This window comes from Pseudorca crassidens, chromosome 5 (genome assembly GCF_039906515.1).
Source record: "Pseudorca crassidens isolate mPseCra1 chromosome 5, mPseCra1.hap1, whole genome shotgun sequence".
NCBI lineage: Eukaryota > Metazoa > Chordata > Mammalia > Artiodactyla > Delphinidae > Pseudorca > Pseudorca crassidens.
In genome coordinates this window covers 69,206,344-69,226,894 of record NC_090300.1, presented here as the reverse complement: position 1 = coordinate 69,226,894, position 20,551 = coordinate 69,206,344, and the positions used below count along the sequence as shown (strand labels likewise).

The 20,551-nt window shown below is 43.3% G+C and overlaps 1 protein-coding gene across 2 annotated transcripts in view; it reads right to left on the bottom strand.

Moving 5' to 3' along the window:
- The window catches only part of ST6GAL1 (ST6 beta-galactoside alpha-2,6-sialyltransferase 1), a 134,580-nt gene that overhangs the window by 94,212 nt on the left and 19,817 nt on the right, over positions 1-20,551 (bottom strand). For both annotated transcript variants that reach the window (XM_067738370.1, XM_067738371.1), the window contains exon 2: positions 14,352-14,490. The gene's annotated coding sequence lies outside the window, so the exon portion shown is untranslated. The remainder of the gene's footprint in view (positions 1-14,351; positions 14,491-20,551) is intronic.

Here is a 20,551-nt window from a genome sequence, read left to right as displayed (position 1 = left end):
CCCTCCTTCTGCTTGGCCAATAATTTCAGTACAATAGCAGGTAATGCAAAAGCAAGGCCCTTGCCTCATCAATTACGAGCCACAAGGTAGAAAATAATCACCTGCCCTGCAGCAGCCACAAGCAAACTGTAAGCTGCAGGAGGGTTACATTTAACAATGTATCTTCAATAGGAAGCTTGTCAGCCACAGGGAAGCAGCCATCTCCACTTGTTTCTCTCTTTATTGCCTTTTGCACCTAGCCCAGCTGTGGGCTCCAGCAGGCTCTCAGTAAATACTAATTGAATTAATTAATGAGATCCTCCTGCTGGGAGCACAGAACTAATTCCATAAAAAGGAGTTACGGAGCTATTGCCGTGAAAAATAATCCCTTGCCTTTTCCGTTTGAAGATGACCCAACCAATGATGGAAATGTTCTAAAACTGGATTTTGGTAATTGTTGCACAACCCAGTAAATTTACGAAAAATCACTGAATTTACACTTAAAGCAAGTTAATTTCATGGAATATAAATTATACCTCAATAAAGATGGTTTTTAAAAAATCTGTTTGACGAATAACTCTACCACGGTGGCTCACTGTGTAATAAGTTGACTGAGTCATGAGCACATTCAAAAACAAAGAAACAACAGAAAAGGATGACCCAGCCCTGTAAGGTGTGGCCCTGAGCTTAGTCTCGGTCCCCATGGGGTCAGCAGCAGCTGTGAATGGTTGGGGATGGGTAACCTCATGGAATAGTCTGGGTTGTTATGGGGGGGAGAGCACTGGGATGGCCAGGCATCAGGTCAGTCTATAGTCAGGACGCAGCTTAAAGTGAGCTGATCCTATAGAACATTCCACATGGGCCTCTGCAGTAGATCAAGGCTAAGGAATCAGACTCCAAGCCAGAATCACTTCCCCGAGGACGCATCCTCCGATGTCAGACTGGTTCACTCACACAGCACCAGAGAATTGCCTTTACAGAAATCCCACAATTCATGAGTTTACACTCAGTTGTGTTATTATTAAATTCATATTTGTCTCTCTCTGTAGACCACGTGCTGCATGAGGTCAAGGACTGTAGCTCTGGGGCTCACAGTGCCTAGTACAGAAGCAAGCACACAGTAGGTGCTCATTCTTAAAGTTGATTGGATGCTGAATGAGTGAATGGACACTCATCTTTGACTGAAGTGGAGCAAGGGATACAGACACCCACTTTCTTTCAGTGCAGCACGGCAGTACAGCTGGGTGTTCACGATTGTTAAGGGCCCCTGTAGAGGAGAGGGAACCAGTGTTCTCTAGGGGGGTAAGTCACTACACCACTCCTACTTAGCCCTCCCAATCTATCCACTAGGGATTGTTACCGCCCTGTTTACAGGTGAGGAAACTGAGGCTCTGCACCTGGAACCCAGATCTGTCAGGTTGTTGTGGGAATTAAATGAGTAAATATACATAAAGCACTTAGTACCTGGTACATCATAAGTGCTATATAATTCTCAGCTACCATTATTATTTTCCCCAGCGCATTAAAGCTGCCTCTCGATCTGTAAGTGAAAAGAAGAGAAGATTGTAGGCACAGGGAGGGCCCGAGGCCATGGCAGCTTCCCCTGGCACCTCAGACCTCCAAACACTGAGAAAAGTCATCCTGGGTCAGCTCCAGAGGTTTCTCCAGCTCAGCTGCCAGTAAGTACAGATGCTGGCACACAGGGACCAGGGAGGGACAGGGTGGAGGTAAAAAATCAACACTTACAGGTTGTTTGCTCCTCTATGGGAAACAAACAAACAAAAAAAACCTCCCCTGGAGAAATACTCAGCTCTATAAAATATCACTTTCCTGGAGCCACCCAGGACAATGAAGGAAGATCCTGTAGCCGGCTAACTGGATCAGAAAACAAGGGAAGCCAGCCTTCCAGGGCAGCTCCAGAAATGGTGGGAAGGGGCTATCAGCACTAGGGCCTTTTGCTTCTCACACTTAAAAGGTACAGGCTGGAGTCTAGATTCATACAGCCGACCTGACCTGAGAGCAGAAAGGCTAAGAGTCACACAACTATAGCCACTAGAGAAATGGAAATGAAGACCACAATGAGCTACCACTGCACACCTATTAGAATGGCTAAAATTAAAATAGGACACCCCAAATGCTGATGAGGACATGGAAAAAGTGGATCTTTCCTACACTGCTGGTGGGAACAGAAAACCATACAGTCACTGTAGAAAACAATCTGGCAGTTTCTTAAAAAGTTAAAAATACACTTGCCATACAACTCAGCATTTATCCTGGAAAAATACAGAAAAAATGTTTGGGCTTCTGTTTTTTTGGAAAAATTAAATTTATATGGGCTTCCTTGGTGGCACAGTAATTGGGACTCCACCAGCCAATGCAGGGGACACGGGTTTGAGCCCTGGTCTGGGAGGATCCCACATGCCGCGGAGCAACTGGGCCCTGTGCGCCGCAACCTCTGGGCCTGTGCTCGAGCCCGCGAGCCACAGCTGCTGAGGTCCGCGCGCCTAGAGCCCGCGCTCCACAACAAGAGAGGCCACTGCAGTGAGAGGCCCGCACGCTGCCGCAAGGAGTGGCCCCTGCTTGCTGCAGCTGGAGAGGGCCTGCGCGCAGCAACAAAGACCCAACGCAGCCAAAAATAAATAAATTTATTTTTAAAAATCAATTAAAAAATTAAGTTTATGTTCACATAAAAACCTGTACACAATTGTTGATAGCAGCTTTATTTGTTATAGTCAAAAACTAGAAACAACTAAAATGTTCTTCATTAGGTCAATAGTGAAACTGTGATCCATCCATACAACGGAATACCACTCATCAGTAAAAAAGAGCAAATTATTGGTACACTCAACAACCCAAATGGACCTGAAGTGCATTATGATGAGTGAAAACAAGCCAGTCTCAGAAGGTTGCATATCATATGACTCTATTTACAGAACACTCTCAAAATGACAAAATTATAGGGATGGGAAAAGGGAGAAAGGGCTGGGCCAGCGTGATGATGAATGGGTAGCACGAGAGAGACATTTGTGTGGAGGACTAGTTCCATACCTTGATTACCGCGGTGGCTCCGCTAATCTAAACATATGAGAAGATGACACAGCTCCACACACAGTTGTACTAACCTCAGACTCCTAGTTTTGATATTGTACTATAATTGTATAAGATGAAACCAGTGGAAGAAACTAAATGAAGGATACACCAGACCTCTCTGTACTATCTTCGCAACTCCCCCTGAATCTATAATTGTTTCCAAATTAAAAGTTAAAAATAAATAAATAAACGAGGTGCACAGCCAGTAAGAGGGCATCTGGGATTCCAGCCCATATCCTTCTACTCCAAAAATCCCAGGGCTCCAATCAAATGACTTACAATTTGGTATGCACCATGACATTCTGTATCTCCGTGCCTCTGCACATACAAACTTTTACCTAGACTGCCCTTCCCCTGCCTAGCTAACTTATAATTTCCTTTAAGACCCAAGTCACATACCTTTGCATCCTGAAAGCTTCCCTGTAAAGAACTCTTACAATCCAATCATAAGAAGACAATCCAATTTTTTTAATGAACAAAAGATCTGAACAGACATTTCGTCAAAGGAGATATGCAGATGCCAAATAAGCACATGACAAGATGCTCAACATCATTAATCTTCAGAGAGATGCAAATAAACCCATGAGCTATCACTACCCACCTATTAGAATAGCTAAAACTAAAAAGACTGACCACACCAAGTGTTGACAAGGAAGTGGAGCACCTGAAACTCTCATACGCTGCTGGTGGAAGTATAAGCTGGTACAACTGCTCTAGAAAAAAGCGTGGCAGCTTCTTAAGAAGCTAAACATACACCTACCATATGACCCAGCCATTCCACTCCTAGGTATTCACCCAAACAGAATGCATATGCCCCACAAAAGATTTTTCACAAATGCTTATAGTGGCTTTTTTTCAAACAGAACACCTTTTTATTGAAGTATAGTTGATTTACAATGTTGTATTAGCTTCGGGTGTACAGCAGTGATTCAGTTATATGTATATGTATATATATATGTATATTGTTTTTCAGATTCTTTTCCATTATAGGTTATTACAAGATATTGAATATATATAGTTCCCTGTGCCATACAGTAGGTCCTTGTTGTTTATCTATTTTACATGTAGTAGTTTGTATCTGCTAATCCCAAACTCCTAATTTATCCCTCCCCACGCACTTTCCTCTTTGGTAACCATAAGTTTGTTTTCTATGCCTGTGAGTCTATTTCTGTTTTGTAAATAAGTTCATTTGTATCATTTTTTTGGATTCTACATGTAAGTGATATCAAATGATATTTGTCTTTCTCTGCCTGACTTATTTCACTTAGTATGATAATCTCTAGGTCCATCCACGTTGCTGCAAATATATATATATATATATATATATAGGCTTTATTTTAACAGCCAAAAATTGGGAACAACCCCAAAACTCTGTCAACGGATGAATGGATAAACAAATCTTGGTATTTCCATATGGTGAGACACTATTCAGCAATAAAGGAATGAACTACTGATACACAAACATGGATGAATATCAAAATAATTATGCTGAGTGTAAGAAAAACATATGCTGTATTGTGCTATTTATGTAAAGTTCTAGAAAATGCAAACCAATCTATAGCAATAAAGCAGATTAGTGGTTGCCTAGGGATGGGAGGCAGGACATGGAGAGGGGCAGAAGGGAGGGATTAGGTGAAGGAAGAAACTTGGGGGGTTGATGGTTATGCTCATTAACCTGACTTGTGCGGAGAACTTCATAAGTGTATACATGTCGAAACTCACCAAATTGTACAATTTAAATATATGCAGCTTTTGTCTCTCAATTATACCTTAATAGAGCTGCATGGAAAAAAAATGGGTATCATTTAATAAGCATCTACTTTATGGGAAGAACATTATAAAAATAATTTTTAATCTTCACTCAAAGTAGGTATTATTCAGCCCATTTTACATATGAGGAAACTGAGTCAGAAGGGCGAGGTAGTCATGCAGCTACGGTCAAGCCAGGCTCAAACCCAGATCAAACGTCTTCAAAGCTGGGGCACTCTTCTCTGCATTGTGATGCCTTCCCACAATAGTGACTTTCCAGCGTGAAGACCCCTGTCCTAAGCAAGGCCTCGAGGAGGAATCTGAAAGAATCACTGGGATGCCAGGGGATCTCCGGCATCACTGAGATGACACCCTCTCCCTGCTGGGTTGCCATTGCCACAAATTCCTCTAACAGGCAAGCCCAGCCCATCACAAGTACTGGGCCAGACAGGCTAAGGCAGAGAGCGGGCTGTACCTCCTCCCCTGAACATTCTTCCCTCTACAGCCAGAGTGGTTTGGTGGGACAGACCCTGACCAGACATTCAGAACAGACTCCAGCTCCACTTGTGTCACAGACAAGGCCCTTTCCCTTTCTGGGCCCCCCTTCCTCAGATATAAGACGGGAAGGCCAACCTACTAGCTCTCCAAGGAACTCTTTCAGCCCTAATTCATATTCTGATGTAGGCAGCTCCTCCCGTGTCCCTTGTCACATCCATGTGCCCAAGGCTGGGCCAGAATCTCTTGCCCAAACAGGCCAGGATATTTGGCTGGGTTCACAGCAGGCTTTCAGTAAATATCTATAAAACTGAATTAAATCCCTCTTACCAGAGGAATAATCTCTTGTTTAAACATGGAGGAAAACCAAACAGACCTAACTCGGTACATTCCCCTGCAAAGAGCACTGAGAGTACAGAGGCCGAGAAGCGCCCCCCCCCCCTTCTCACTGTCTGAGAGGCCTGGGGCCAGGAGAATCCTCCTCACTGCCTGGGGCATCCCATGAATGAGGGGACTACACTTCAGCACTCTATGCATGCTCCCTCACTCTGATGCTATGTTACTGCACAGGGAACAGCCATTGGGGTTTGAAAGGAACAGTGAAGCTTTTCATAAAACTCCGAGCACTTTGAGCTGCAGCTGTTCCCATAGCTCAGAGATGAGGGAAAGGAGCCTGGGGGAACAAGTACTGGGGGGCAAGTACTTACTATAAAGAACACTCAGGAACTTTGAGAAGCTGCAGAGGGCACAGACAGGCTTAGTTTACATCTCTGTTACTTTTGAATTGTGAAATCTTGGGCAAGTAAGTCTCTTTTACCTCTGAGACGCAGTTTCTACATCTGCCACATGGGGATAGAAATACCCACCTTGTTAGGTAGGTCATTGCAGAATTAGAGACCAGATCGCAAGCACAGATCCTGGAACCACTGTGAGATCAGTCAACGCCCTTCTCTACCCTTCCTTGTGTATATATACTTTAAATATCCTCAGATAACATCTTCTCAATTGGTTTCACTGACCTAGAAAGCCAAGCCTCTGATGAGGAAGAAGACTTAACTCCAAGTGCACTGGAGGGGCACGTCATGAAGTGCACTGGGGCTGGGGCAGCAGACACAGGGGAGGGGCTGAGGAGGGGGACACAGGGCTGGCACCTGGAGAACACCCCCATGTCCCCGTGCCAGGGACACGCAAAGGTTCCGTGAGCAAGTGGCCTCAGGAGCAGTGCCCGTCTCACCAGCCCATGTCCCTCCCTCCCCTGGAGCACACACCTTCACCTCAGGCACCGATAACCATGGCTGTGTGAACTGGCTTCTTAAAATGAAAGTGTGGCACCAGGTGGCCCCTATAGTCCTTTCCACTTCTGTAATTTTACACACTACACTTCCACACAGTACACTGGTGCTTAACTGATGCCCTGCCTTCTCCCCATCCCCTCTTTCAAGATACTTAAAGGAGGTTGGGAAAAGGAGCCAGAAGGTTCAGAAAAAAGCAGAGGGAGAGGGCAGAGGCGGGGGCTCCATTATGCTAATTTAATTAGCGCTAATCTGCTGACAGCAGGGCCTTGAAGAAAGAGGCTTTTGTTTAACATTCACATTTGGCAGGAAGTGCCCCTGCTCCGCTGAACCTGCCCCTCCTCCTCCACCCCCACCCCACCATCAAAGCTTGAGTCCAAAGCTCTGATTTCAGCCCTGGCTCTCATACCCAGCAGGGCCAGGGCTTCCTTTTCACGCTACTCTTGACTTCTTGATTTTTCCAGGAAGGAAATTTGCCCCAGATGTCGGTCAGTAAATGGAGAGTTTTCATCTGCCCTTATGAAAGGGTGTCAGTAATTCACAGATTTCCCAAGAGGCGAGAGCCAAAAAGGGAAGTGTCAGCCAACTTCACTTCATCAATACACAAAAGGCTCACCAACCAATTAAAGCCCTCCCTCCACAGGCAGGGAAATTCACAATATGAAAAACACTTCATGTTCACTGTCTTATGGGACCTTAACTTATGGAATAATAAGAACAGAACCTCAGCCTTATTCATCTATTCAACTAATGCTTATTGAGCACCTACTGTTCACAGAAGAGAAATCAAGGGATGCACAGGTGAAGGGACTTGCCCCATGCCTCCCAGCATGTCCGGGGTAGAGCAAGCACTGGAACCAGAGGTGTGCTGGTAATCTGAATCTCCAAAACAAAAAAGCCCTGGTTTGCAGCAAAAGCTAATTTCTGTGGTATCAATTTTCCCACTATAGCCAATTTCAGGTCACCAACAATTTATTTTTTAAACATCTTTATTGGAGTATAATTGCTTCACAATGGTGTGTTAGTTTCTGCTTTATAACAAAGTGAATCAGTTATACATATACATATGTACCCATATCTCTCACCTCTTGCGTCTCCCTCCCGCCCACCCTCCCTGTCCCACCCCCCTAGGTGGTCACAAAGCACCCAGCTGATCTCCCTGTGCTGCTTCCCACTAGCTATCTATTTTACATTTGGTAGTGTATATATATCCATGCTAGTGTCTCACTTCGGCCCAGCTTACCCTTCCCCCTCCCCGTGTCCTCAAGTCCATTCTCTACATCTGGGTGGTTATGCCTGTCCTGCCCCTAGGTTCTTCAGAACCTTTTTTTTTTTTTTTAGATTCCATATATATGTGTTAGCATACGGTATTTGTTTTTCTCTTTCTGACTTACTTCAATCTGTATGAGACTCTAGGTCCATCCACCTCACTACAAATAACTCAATTTCGTTTCTTTTACAGCTGAGTAATATTCCATCGTATATATGTACCACATCTTCTTTATCCATTCATCTGTCAATGGACACTTGCTTCCATGTCCTGGCTACTGTAAATAGTGTGAAATGAACACTGAGGTACATGACTCTTTCTGAATTATGGTTTTCTCAGGGTATATGCCCAGCAGTGGGATTGCTGGGTCGTATGGTAGTTCTATTTTTAGTTTTTTAAGGAACCTCTATACTGTTCTCCATAGTGGCTCTATCAGTTTACATTCCCACCAACAGTGCAAGAGGGTTCCCTTTTCTCCACACCCTCTCCAGCATTTATTGTTTGTAGATTTTCGGATGATGGTCATTCTAACTGGTGTGAGGTGATACCTCATTGTAGTTTTGATTTGCATTTCTCTAATGATTAATGACGTTGAGCATTCTTTCATGTGTTTGTTGGCAATCTGTATATCTTCTTTGGAGGAATGTCTATTTAGGTCTTCTGCCCATTTTTGGATTGGGTTGTTTGTTTTTCTGATATTGAGCTGCATGAGCTCCATGTATATTTTGGAGATTAATCCTTTGTCAGTTGCTTCGTTCACAAATATTTTCTCTCATTCTGAGGGTTGTTTTTTTGTCTTGTTTATGGTTTCCTTTGCTGTGCAAAAGCTTTTAAGTTTCATTAGGTCCCATTTGTTTATTTTTGTTTTCATTTCCATTTCTCTAGGAGGTGGGTCAAAAAGGATCTTGCTGTGATGTATATCATAGAGTGTTCTGCCTATGTTTTCCACTAAGAGTTTTATAGTGTCTGGCCTTACATTTAGGTCTTTAATCCATTTTGAGTTTATTTTTTATACGGTGTTTGGGAGTGTTCTAATCTTATTCTTTTACATGTAGCTGTCCAGTTTTCCCAGCACCACTTACTGAAGAGGCTGTCTTTTCTCCATTGCATATTCTTGCCTCCTTTATCAAAGACAACGTGACCATATGTGCATGGGTTTATCTCTGGGCTTTCTATCCTGTTCCATTGATCTATATTTCTATTTTTGTGCCAGTACCATACTGCCTTGATTACGGTACCTTTGTAGTATAGTCTGAAGTCAGGGAGCCAGATTCCTCCAGCTCCATTTTTCTTTCTCAAAAATGCTTTGGCTATTCGGGGTCTTTTGTGTTTCCATACAAATTGTGAAATGTTTTGTTCTAGTTCTGTGAAAAATGCCAGTGGTAATTTGATAGGGATTGCATTGAATGTGTAGATTGCTTCGGGTAGTAGAGTCATTTTCACAATGTTGATTCTTCCAATCCAAGAAAATGGTACATCTCTCCATTTGTTTGTATTGTCTTTAATTTCTTTCATCAGTGTCTTATAGTTTTCTGCACACAGGTCTTTTGTCTCCTTAGGTAGGTTTATTCCTAGATATTTTATTCTTTCTGTTACAATGGTAAATGGAAGTGTTTCCGAATTTCTCTTTCAGATTTTTCATCATTAGAATATAGGAATGCAAGAGATTTCTGTGCATTAATTTTGTATCCTGCTACTTTGCCAAATTCATTGATTGGCTCTAGTAGTTTTCTGGTAGCATCTTTAGGATTCTCCATGTGAAGTATCATGTCATCTGTAAATAATGACAGTTTGACTTCTTCTTTTATGATTTGAATTCCTTGTATTGCTTTTTCTTCTCTGATTGCTGTGGCTAAAACTACCAAAACTATGTTGAATAATAACAGTGAGAGTGGGCAACCTTGTCTTGTTCCTGATCTTAGAGGAAATGGTTTCAGTTTTTCACCATTGAGAACGACGTTGGCTGTGGGTTTGTCATATATGGCCTTTATTATGTTGAGGGAGGTTCCCTCTATGCCTATTTTCTGGAGAGTTTTCATCATAAATCAGTGTTGAAATTTTTCAAAAGCTTTTTCTGCATCTATTGAGATTATCATATGATTTTTACCCTTCAGTTTGTTAGTATGGTGTATCGCATTGATTGATTTGTGTATATTGAAGAATCCTTGCATTCCTGGGATAAATCCCACTTGATCATGGTGTATGATCCTTTTAGTGTGCTGTTGGATTCTGTTTGCTAGTGTTCTGTTGAGGATTTTTGCATCTATATTCATCAGTGATATTGTCCTGTAGTTTTCTTTTTTTGTGATGTCTTTGTCTGGTTTTGGTATCAGGGTAATGGTGGCCTCGCACAATGAGTTTGGGAGTGTTCCTCCCTCTGCTATATTTTGGAAGAGTTTGAGAAGGATAGGTGTTAGCTCTTCTCTAAATGTTTGATAGAATTCACCTGTGAAGCCATCTGTCCTGGGCTTTTGTTTGTTGGAAGATTTTTAATCACAGTTTCAATTTCAGTGCTTGTGATTGGTCTGTTTATATTTTCTATTTCTTCCTGGTTCAGTCTCAGGAGGTTGTGCTTTTACAAGAATTTGTCCATTTCTTCCAGGTTGTCCATTTTATTGGCATAGAGCTGCGTGTAGTAATCTCTCATGATGCTTTGTATTTCTGCAGTGTCAGTTGTAACTTCTCCTTTTTCATTTCTAATTCTATTGATCTGAGTCTCCTCCCTTTTTTTCTTGATGAGTCTGGCTAATGGTTTATCAATTTTGTTTATCTTCTCAAAGAATCAGCTTTTAGTTTTACTGATATTAGGTATTGTTTCCTTCATTTCTTTTTCATTTATTTCTGATCTGATCTTTATGATTTCTTTCCTTCTGCTAACTTCGGGGGTTTTTTTGTTCTTCTTGTCTAATTGCTTTAGGTGTAAGGTTAGGTTGTTTTTTTGAGATGTTTCTTGTTTCTTGAGGTAGGATTGTATTGCTGTAAACTTCCCTCTTAGAACTGCTTTTGCTGCACCCCATAGGTTTTGGGTCGTCGTGTTTTCATTGTCATTTGTTTCTAGGTATTTTTTGATTTCCTCTTTGATTTCTTTAATGATCTCTTGGTTATTTAGTAGCGTATTGTTTAGCCTACATGTGTTTGTATCTTTTACATTTTTTTTCCTATAATTGATATCTAGTCTCATACCGTTATGGTCAGAAAAGATACTTCATACAGTTTCAATTTTCTTAAATTTACCAAGGCTTGATGTGAGACCCAAGATATGATCTATCCTGGAGAATAGAGCACTTGAGAAGAAAGTGTATTCTGTTGTTTTGGGATGGAATGTCCTATAAATATCAATTAAGTCCATCTTCTTTAATGTGTCATTTAAAGCTTGTTTCCTTATTTATCTTCATTTTGGATGATCTGTCCATTGGTGAAAGTGGGGTTTTAATGTCCCCTACTATTATTGTGTTACTGTCGATTTCCCCTTTTATGGCTGTTAGCATTTGCCTTATGTATTGAGGTGGTCCTATGTTGGGTGCATAAATATTTACAATTGTTATATCTCCTTCTTGGATCGATCCCTTGATCATTATGTAGTGTCCTTCTTTGTCTCTTACAATAGTCTTTATTTTAAAGTCTATTTTGTCTGATATGCAAATTGCTACTCCAGCTTTCTTTTGATTTCCATTTGCATGGAATATCTTTTTCCATCCCCTCAATTTCAGTCTGTATGTGTCCCTAGGTCTGAAGTGGGTCTCTTGTAGACAGCATATATATGGGTCTTGTTTTTGTATCCATTCAGCCAGCCTATGTCTTTTGGTTGGAGCATTTAATCCATTTACATTTAAGGTAATTATCTATATGTATGTTCTTATTCCCATTTTCTTAATTGTTTTGGGTTTGTTCTTGTTGGTCTTTTCCTTCTCTTGTGTTTCCTGCCTAAAGAAGTTCCTTTAGCATTTGTTGTAAAGCTGGCTTGGTGGTGCGGAATTCTCTTAGCTCTTGCTTGTCTGTAAAGGTTTTAATTTCTCTGTCGAATCTGAATGAGATCCTTGCTGGGTAGAGTAATCTTGGTTGTAGGTTTCTCCCTTTCATCACTTTAAATATGTCCTGCCACTCCCTTCTGGCCTGCAGAGTTTCTGCTGAAAGATCACCTGTTAACCTTATAGGGATTCCCTTGTATGTTATTTGTTGCTTTTCCCTTGCTGCTTTTAATATTTTTTTCTTTGTAGTTAATTTTTGATAGTTTGATTAATGTGTCTTTGTGTGTTTCTCCTTGGATTTATCCTGTATGAGACTCTCTGTGCATCCTGAATTTGATTGACTATTTCCTTTCCCATGTTAGGGAAGTTTTCAACTATACTCTCTTCAAATATTTTCTCAGGCCCTTTCTTTTTCTCTGCTTCTTCTGGGACCCCTATAATTGGAATGTTTTTTCTTTATTCTGCTCTGAAGTAGTTATTTCCACTATTTTATCTTCCAGGTCACTTATCCGTTCTTCTGCCTCAGTTACTCTGCTATTGATTCCATCCCGAGAATTTTTAATTTCATTTATTGTGTTGTTCATCATTGTTTGTTTGCTCTTTAGTTCTTCTAGGTCCTTGTTAAACATTTCTTGTATTTTCTCCATTCTATTTCCAAGATTTTGGATTTACTCTCCAAAATACTGTCATTACTCTGAATTCTTTTTCAGGTAGACTGCCTATTTCCTCTTCACTTGTTTGGTTTGGTGGGTTTTTACCTTGCTCCTTCATCTGCTGTGTATTTCTCTGTCTTCTCATTTTGTTTAACTTACTGTGATTGGGGTCTCCTTTCCACAGGTTGCAGGTTTGTAGTTCCTGTTGGTTTTGGTGTCTGCCTCCAGTGGGTGAGGTTGGTTCAGTGGGTTGTGTAGGCTTCCTGGTGGAGGGGACTGGTGCCTGTGTTCTGGTGGATGGGGCTGGACCTTGTCTTTCTGGGGGGCAGGGCTGTGTCCAGTGGTGTGTTTTGGGGTGTCTGTGAACTTAGTATGATTTGGGGCAGCCTCTCTGTTAATGAGTGGGGTTGTGTCCCTGTCTTCCTAGGTGATTGGCATATGTCCAGCACTGGGGCTTGCTGGCCATCAGGTGGAGCTGGGTCTTAGCACTGAGATGGAGATCTCTGGGAGAGCTCTTGCTGATTGATATTACGTGGTGCCGGGATGTCTCTGGTGTTCCAATGTCCTGAACTCGGCTCTCCCACATCAGAGGCTCGGGCCTGACACCAGGCTGGAGTACCAAGACCCTGTCAGCCACACGGCTCTTTTGGGAAGCCTGAGGTCTTCTGCCAGCGTTCAGTAGGTGTTCTGTAGGAGTTGTTCCATATGTTGATGTAGTTTTGATGTATTTGTGGGGAGGAAGGTGATCTCCACATCTTACTCCTCTGCCATCTCTCTCTGGGCTTCTATATTCCCTCAGGGATGCGGCTCTGGAGGGTGTGGGTCACTTCTTCCACGAGTCCGCTGTGGAGAAGCTTGAGGGCGCCCAGCATCTCTTGACGATGCAAAACCAGCACAGTGACTGTGCCCTCTTCCAGGACATGCAAAAGCTGTCCCAAGATGAACTGGGCAAAACCCTGGATGTTAAGGAGCCTGCCATGGCCATGGAAAAGAACCTGAGCCAGGCCCTTGAAGACCTGCATGCCCTGTATCCTCTATTTTATTTATTTATTTTTGGCTGTGTTGGGTCTTCGTTGTTGTGTGCAGGGTTTCTCTAGTTGCTGCAAGCTGAGGCTACTCTTCGTTGCAGTGCGCGTGCTTCTCATTGCGGTGGCTTCTCTTGCTGCGAAACACGGACTCTAGGCACACAGGCTTCAGTAGTTGTGGCATGAGGGCTCAGTAGTTGTGGCTCGCGGGCTCTAGAGAGTAGGCTCAGTAGTTGTGACGCATGGGCTTAGTTGCTCCGTGGCATGTGGGATCTTCCCGGACCAGGGGTCAAACCCATGTCCCCTGCATTGGCAGGTGGATTCTTAACCACTGTGCCACCAGGGATGTCCCTTAAAGTCATTTTTCAGTGAGCTTAATGGAATGTTTTCCAACAACCTCCCCACGTAATTTCTGTCACTCTATCTTCCTTGGATAGGAGAGAGAGAAAGAGAGAGAGAGTGTGTGTGTGTTTCCTGAAAGTTTGACTTCCCTTGCAGAACAGAGCAGCTGCACCAACGTTAAGCATTCCCCTGAATCTGGTGCAGTCTTACCTGGAGGATAAATTCATTCCCTTTGGAGTTCAAATTTCACCAGCAATTGAAAAAATACAACATCCTGTTAAGATTCCAAAAGACCTAGTCTGAAAAATCAAAACCTCTTTAGCCACCAAATGACCTTGCCTCCGATTGGGCTGAGATGGAAGCCGATGGTTTGAACCAGAAACGACTGCCCCTTCTTTCCTGAGCCTGAGAAGAGGAGGTTTTCACCACCCCACAACAGGAGGCATTCTGCCCTCTCTGTCCCCAAGCTGGGATTCGAGTGCTCTTACCTCAGCGCTGCGACAGAGGCCTTGCCCCAGGGCTTGGGCAGGTTCAAGTGGACCAGTTCATTTCAGCTGCGGTCCAGGACTTCACTGCTTCTCTCTAAGCTGCTCTTTGCAGATCTCTACACAGTTCACTCTACTCTGCCTGCAGGAAGTTAAAAAAGAAAACAAAGCCAAGTTGGCAGCTAAGCATCAGAGGCACATATGTTAACACACGCAGGAGGGTAAACACCCTCGCTCCTCCCACCCCTGGTCACTCCGGCCACTTCAGAACCCCTTCCAGAACTACAGCCTCCTTCCCAGGGCTCAACCTGGCCATCTGTTCACCCAGACCTACCCCTTCTGGGGCTGAGCAATTTCAGAGTGAGCTGCAGATGAAGCAAAGCAAACTCTACTACAATCACTTAATCCTTGTGCTACTTGCTATTATTGGTAAGAAAAGCAAGGGTAAGAAAGCAACAGTTCTGGCCCTGAGTCTTGTGTTTATCTAAGGCTTGTGGACAACTGATGTCCATTAACAAATGCATCCAACTTGGTCTCCCTTTGACCTGTAGTATTTTGTTTATAATTTTACAAATGTGAATTCAATTCCGAATTTATTGGAGGAAGATTTTTAACTGAACCTAAATTTTCAACCTGTGTATTATTGTGGTTGGCTGGGTGGATAGCGTTTGTTTTTAAAGCAACTGTTGTTTTTCTTAGTGCCAAAGAAACGTATGTTTAATCTAAAAATTTTAGAAAATATAATTGTCAAAAGAAGGAAAAAGTCACCCACTCTTCTCCACCCCAGATGACTACAGATAACACACCATTCCTGGTCTTTGTTTTTTAACATTTATTTATTTATTTGCCTGTGCTGGGCCTTAGTTGCAGCATGCAGGGATCTTCACTGCACATGCGGGGATCTAATTCCCTGACCAGGGATCAAACCCTGGCCCCCTGCATTGGGAGCACGGGGTCTCAGCCACCGGACCACCAGGGAAGTCCCCCCTTCCTGGTTTTATTTTGTTATCCAGATTTTTTACAAGGATCCAATAAAGCTAGACATGATTTAGTAGCCTTCTGCAGCATCATTTGATTAGCTGTAGTATATGCCCCTGTGCTCAAAGCCTGGACAATTAAGTCATCTTCAACTTTTTTTGCATATTACAAATAGTACGTAAAACTAAATCTTTGGGGGAAATCCATGGTTATTTCCTTAAGAATCAGTCTTAGAAATCAAATTGCAGGGTCAAAAAGTTTCCAAATTTCTCAGGCTTTTGAACAGTCTTGGCAGGCTATCTCCAGGACTACTATACCATATAAACTCCCAGCAGTGGAAAACTCTGCCCATTCTTCTAATGCTCCTCTCCTCCAGTCCCTCCCTCACACACATTCTTGCTCACCGTGTGTAACGTTTCTAGTGGAAATGAGTTAGAGTTCTGGGAGTCTGAGTTTTCATACTTCATGCTCACACTCAGCTCAGCCCAAGGTTAAGACAAGATCTATGATGAGAAAATGAGCTCCCCTAATCAAGTTTTGGTGGGGGGGTGTGCATAAGTAAGAATTGGTAAAGAGGGAAAAAGTGAGAAATCCACTAAGGAAGAGAGAAGGAGTGGTAATATGCAAGGATGGTGTCCAGGAGAAGGAGACCCTGAGATGCTAAGAGAAACAAGAGCCATCCCGTGAGACCACAGGTGCTTACGGGAACTGACATCAGATGAAACTAAAGGTGAAGTGAGCCATTTGAGGGGTTGCAAATGTCAAGATTTCACAAAGATTCAGGGCAGAATAGAGCAAACAACAAAGGCATCAGGTGAGATGGAAAAATAAAAAGTCACTTGTGGCATCTGGGCACTTTGCTGCTGTCTATAATTAATGCCAACAAAACACCAGGAGCCAGAGTCACTGTGGGGAAAGTGAGCCAGGCCAGGAAGAGGTCTCTACCTGCAAACAGAGCTGAGCTGGTGGCCACCTGGGAGGCTGCCAGTAAAGAGCCTTCCCCAGAGAAGAGGAGCAAAGTGCCCCCGGGATGGGGGGACTACGGGGCTGGTGACCCACCTGCCTCATTAACGCAAAGCAGGTCCCCACTCTCCATCTCTCTCTAGCCAGCCTCTGCCTTTTGCTCTAGGCCAAACCTTCAGTGAGAAATGGATAATTCCCCGAGTAATTTGTCTAAACAGACTGAATGGATTTCTGTGGCCCTGTGACCCAGGCAAAGACCCTGGGGACCCAAATCTCATGTTCCTTCCCAGCTGCCCCCCCACCACTCCACCCCATGTACCGTGCACTCCAGCCACACAGAAATCTGCAGACTAATGAGGAAATGCAGGGTCCCATTAGTGTTTCTTAAATCCTTTGGAAGATGGCCTGTAGACCTCCAATATTACTCAAATAGGCAAGTCATTCTACCTGCCTACCCTGCTGCTACCCCACCCACTCACACACTTGGGCTTCTGCTTATGGACAAAGGGTGGAATTCTGACCTAAAAGCAACTCAGTGTACAATGGAGAAAAGACAGTCTCTTCAGTAAGTGGTGTTGGGAAAGCTGGACAGACACACATAAATCAATGAAATTAGAACACTCCCTCACACCATACACAAAAATAAACTCAGAATGGCCTTAAAGACTTAAATATAAGACATGACACCATAAAACTCCTAGAAGAGAACATAGGCAAAACATTCTCTGACATAAATGACAGCAATGTTTTCTTAGGTCAGTCTCCCAAGGCAATAGAAATAAAAGCAAAAATAAACAAATGGGACCTAATCAAACTTATAAGCTTTTGCACAGCAAAGGCAACCATAAACAAAAGGAAAAGACAACCTATGGACTGGGCGAAAATATTTGCAAACGATGTGACCAACAAAGGCTTAATTTCCAAAATACATAAACAGCTCATACAACTCAATAACAACAAGAACAAAAAATAAAACCCAATCAAAAAATGGGCAGAATGGGCTTCCCTGGTGGTGCAGTGGTTGAGAGTCCGCCTGCCGATGCAGGGAACACGGGTTCGTGCCCCGGTCCGGGAAGATCCCACATGCCGCAGAGCGGCTGGGCCCGTGAGCCATGGCCGCTGAGCCTGCGCGTCCGGAGCCTGTGCTCCGCAACGGGAGAGGCCACAACAGTGAGAGGCCCGTGTACCGCAAAAAAAAAAAAAAAAAAAAGAGGAAAGGGGGGTGAGGGAGGGAGGGATAAATTAGGAGTTTGGGATTAGCAGATACAAACTACTATATATAAAATAGATAAATAACAAGGTCCTACTGTATAGCATAGGGAACTATATTCAATATCCTCTAAGAAACCATAATGGAAAAGAATATGAAAAAGGATATATATATATACACATATAGATGAATCACTCTGCTATACACCAGAAACTAATACAACATCGTAAATCAACTATACGTCAATATGACAAACAAATGAAAGCAACTCACCCATAAATAAGGGAACTGGTGGTAGACCCAGTTCCCTTAAAGGAAAGGTAGTGGGCACAATATGAGAAGCAAATGCCATGCACAAGATCAGGTGATGGGGTTGCGAGGCCCTGCAGAAGGAAAGGAAGCTGGTCTTACAAAGAGAACAGGGCAGAGGCCTGCGGAGAGGCAAACAGGAAACCGTGCAGCCCAGAGAAGGCGGATGGTTAGGAACTTTCCAGTGGCTTTGAGGCTCGTCTGTACTTCCTATTTTTGTTCCTGTAAGCATTCCCTGAATCCCTTCAATAGACCTCTGAAGAGCTTGGTTTAGACCGGCCCAAGGGTCCCAGCTGCCTCTGACTCACTAAAAGCCGTATGGGGCTGTGAGACCAGAGGGGCTCTCCCATGATCCAGTGCGTGGCTTTGTGATAGGGTGTTAGCCATCTATTGTGGCTGCTCAAAAGCCTTTTTTTTTTAACTTTCTTCCAAACATTGTGGCTGGGCTTTTGATAGATGAGGTAACGGGAAAGGACAGTTCTGGATTGCAAGTGTATCTTGTGCATTGCAGAAACATGAGAAATAAACAATAGCAGAGCTGTAGAAACTTCAGGTTTTTCTATTGTATTATAAGAATTTTCTATGAAGTGGCTTATGCCAACACTTCCTATCACCCTACGAGTGCTACACATTCGATCCCAGGGTCTTCTTGCATCCCCCTTGTCTCTGAGCCCCCTATGGACTCATGTGCTTCCTTGTAGTCTTAATACAGCACCCATTTAATGCAGGACACCACTTCTGCTCCCTGACCTCCCTCCTACCCTGCAAGGGTCACTGGCTTGACATCAAGATGTAGTTTCACTACTCTCCCTCAGCCGAAGTTTCACCCACCTCCTTCCTCATACTCAGGGTCTGTTCTCTGCTTGATCACCCCCTGCCATCACTCCTGCCCACAAGTTCTGCACACCTTATAGTCCCTGGCAGCTTCTCAGCTAATCCCCTTCCTCCTCTGTGCTCAGTCAGACCCAGAAGCACCCAAACATGACTCTAAGGAAGAGAGCAGACACATGAGAGGCTGCCTTGTCCTCATGAACTCCCTCATGCCCCCAGCAAGCATTTCCTTCAGAGGTACACTGTGTGAGGCCCTGACCCCAGACCAGAGCCAGGAGTTAGAGACCCCACCCAGATCCAAAGAAGTTCATAAAATGAGCCAAGAACACACACTAAGAACTTCACACCCTAGCATCCCCACTGGTAAGTATCCTCCTGGCAAGACCATTACTAAAGGACTCAGTTTTGAGTGAGAGAATGGGTTAACTTGTCACAGAGTTAGGGCCCTGGCCCCAGGTCCCTGGCTGAAATGGGCAATCACCACAAGCACACAGGAGCCTTGGGGTAAAAGATAATCCTGTTAACCCTGGATCCATCAATCCACATTATCTGAGATGTGAGCAATTGTTCTGATTGTGTTTGGACTTGGAAGCTAAGTGAGCTAAGAGCTTTTATCAATCCTTGGGCCTAAAACATTCCAGGATCTGGGTCACTACAAGGTTGCTGAGCCCTGCAGTCCAATCAGAAGGCACTACACCCAAGATGCTGTAAGAACTTCTGTTAAAATCAGCAGACTTCATGGATTATTTCCGTGGGTTAGGGGAGAGCTAGGCCAAGCTCTTTCAATAAAAGAGCTGAAATTAAATTTGAGTTGAGCACTGAATACACAGGTTCTGACAAAAAGAGAAATGGCGTAGGAAGTTATTTTCAAAGAACCAGAAAGGGGAAGTTCTTCTGCCACTGCCGTATGCAAAGTATCCAAAGGAGGGTGCTCTAGCTCAGAACTTTGACCGTGTTGTCACTATATCGTCTGTGGCGAACAGCCACTCCATTTTGACTGTGCTTATTTCTGGTGCCAGTGCGGATATGCGGGGCGACGCTAAGCCCTCTGCATACGTGATTTCAGGCCCTGTCCCACCCCTCCACCCCCCTAATTTCTGCTGCTCAAATGCAACAACTTTCAACTCCTTTATCTATTTCTGGGGTTACATCAGTGCGTCTAAATAGCATGCTTATATGGCTCTGTTTTTTCAATGTTAGATATTATCTACTGACTTCCTATTACAGAACAGGAGGATTTAGTTCTCTTTTGCCACACCCCACATAACTCTTCTCCGTCCCACATTCTCCTAATAGCTTTAGACTGTTTTTTTATTAAGTCAGCATCAGAAGTTACATTATTATGACCAGATAAATTGTTGTTCACACCTGAACCATGGAGCCATGTGGTGTGTTTTGATTAATTCCTTTCGTGTACATTCCGTGTAAGTCCTACTATTCAGATGTTGAACTTCTTAGAATGATCCTTTCTTATTTTTCACTTCATAGCCTTTTTTTGTTTGACTTCCTATAAGATTTCTTCAACTTCATATTCCAAACCCTCTCCCGATTCATTTATTTCTGCTAACATACTTTTAATTTCCAAGAGTTCTCTCTTATTCTCTGAATACTCCTTTTATTTCAGTCTTTATTTTATTAATGGAATATCTTCACTTGTCTCTATGATACTTTTATGTTGCTGTTGTTGTTGTTATTTGTCTCTTTTGGTTTCTTTCATGTTTCAAACTTTCTCAGATATCAGTTGATCTCTACCTTAAATTTAAAAGTGAGACACTGGGAACTCTCCAGCGGTCCAGTGGTTAGGACTCCACTCTTTCACTGGGAAGGGCGCAGGTTCGATCCCTAGTCAGGGAATTAAGACCCCGCAAGCCACACGGCCAAAAAAAAAAAAAAAAAAGAGAGAGAGAGAAGG